The sequence below is a fragment of the Penaeus japonicus genome, unplaced genomic scaffold (genome assembly GCF_977035675.1).
Source record: "Penaeus japonicus unplaced genomic scaffold, GWHDUDI00000001_assembly GWHDUDI00000005, whole genome shotgun sequence".
NCBI classification, from domain to species: domain Eukaryota; kingdom Metazoa; phylum Arthropoda; class Malacostraca; order Decapoda; family Penaeidae; genus Penaeus; species Penaeus japonicus.
Genome location: NW_028234407.1, coordinates 11983351 through 11985850, shown reverse-complemented (window position 1 = coordinate 11985850; position 2500 = coordinate 11983351).

Here is a 2500-nt window from a genome sequence, read left to right as displayed (position 1 = left end):
TTGAAGAATTAGTTATGCACCCATGGGGTTCATTTTTTAATGTGAGTTGTAAGTCAGTTGCTTAGGTAGTTAATTACGCTTTTTTTATATCTTTTTGGTGTTGATGATGTGGTAGGGGTCTCCTTGGTAATTTGTATGTTTATACCGAAGGGGCAAAATGTAGGCGATCATACCTTTTATTTTGATCTCCCTCTTTCGTCCTTTAGCCCGCATCTCGCCCTCCTATCCCTGTCCCTATTCCAGCGCCTAAACATTCATTCTCGAATATTCCCAATCACCCTTAGGCTCGCTAAGTCTCGGTTTACGAGCGGACATATATTCAATTATGAATTATTTCTTTAGGGTGTCTTCTAATCTACTCGTTCCTTCGTTATCAAAGATAATTCATAATCCCCCCAAAAAGAAAGAAAGAAAAAACAACAACTGTAACGCGACCATCTGCTCCGTGCAAAATGGAAAAACATGATAATGATGACAAAAAAAAGAAAAAAAAAATAGCTACAAGGGACAATACATGTCTTCTAATTTACAGCAATATGTCCATGGATCAGCGCTTCAATGTACTCTGCTGTATATTGCGATGTTTAACAATTTAATTTTAGAGTCAATCATGTCGGACAGCTTCGCTCCAGCAATGCCATTTGCTATGCTATTGCAATGTCATTTTATTGTATGATCATAATTGTTGTTTTATTTTCTTTAAGTTGTTCGTAATGGTGAATTATACAGGTTTAATTATTATATTATCCTTATTATCATTATCAATATAATCATAATTATAATCATCTTTATTATCATTCCACTATCATCATAACAATCAGCATCACTATCATCATCATTATTACCATCATCTTCATTATCATTATTATCATTATCACTATCTTTTTCATATCACCAACATATCATAACCATCAGTATAATCATCAGTATTATTAATATTATTCAAACTAATATTAATGAGGTCATTGCGCTATAGTCTATAGTCTAGTTAACATTGCTATCAACTGTTCATGTTATAGCGTGAGTGGCCTACTTACGCAAACTGAATTCATATATAGCCTTTAAAGTTATCATCATTGTTATTGTTGTTTTATATATCTATGTAACTATCGTTTTTTTTTTTTTTACGTTTATCATAATTATCGTTATAATTAATATTATTATTAATTCTATAATATCTTTATCAATTATATAATATTATTATTAACTACATAATATTATTATTAATTATATAATATTACTATCAATTATATAATATTATCATTATTATTATGACGACCATAAGTAATTACTTACCGGATAGGATAATAAAAGTGGTATACACATTCATATCCAATCGGACTGGTTATAAAAGTCCCTATCTCATCCAACTGCTTTGTGAACATCTTATCTATTTAAAATATCTACAAAGTCTATCTAATCCTTCTGCTTAAGTCGGAAATAAAACAGGAAATAATATCTACTGATTTGTTTCCCTAAGATAAGTATGAATTTATATGAACAGGTCAGAATCTATTCCTTAAAAAACGCACATATTTTTTGTGATCAAGAGAAAAATACTAAAATCAAGAAGAGACACTTTTGCAGAGATAGAAAACAGTTGAATCAGTCATAGGAGTTTTCTAAATCAAAGTTTTGATAGATTTTTCTTTTCTTTTTCATATGATTTCGTAAGTTTAGTTATGAAGTGAAATAGTAAAATCAGTTCCGGTGTCGACAGACTTGGCTGCGCTCCGCTAGGGTTTCTCGGTATTGCATGTATTGCATCACTTGTTTCTAAAACATTCTCTCGACCAGAAATAAAATGAAATAAAAAGAGGTATAGGATTCCAGGAAATATGATGAATTGATTTTGTGTTTCACAATAAAAACTAAACAATACTAAATGAATATGAAAATAATGAACAGACGAACCGGATAGTGATGTAAAATGTAAGAATGTTGTTTTGCAATTTATCTATTTCGATATTCATTCATACAAAAGATTTATCCTTCTCTTTTTTACCAGCTTTATAGTTATTGTTTTAATTGTCATCATTGGTAACATTTTCATCATCATTATCATGATTATAATTATTAGTATATATATGCATATATATACTCACACACACACACACACACACACACACACACACACACATATATATATATATATATATATATATATATATATATATATATATATATATATATATATAAAATATATATATATATATATATATATATATATATATATATATATATATGTATGTATATACAGAAATATTTATATGAATATATATATAAATATATATATATATATATATATATATATATATATATATATATATATATGTATACATATATACAAGTATATATATATATATGTATATATATATATATATATATATATATATATATATACATATATATATGTATACATATATATATTATATATATATTATATATAAATATCATATATATATATATATATATATATATATATATATATATATATATA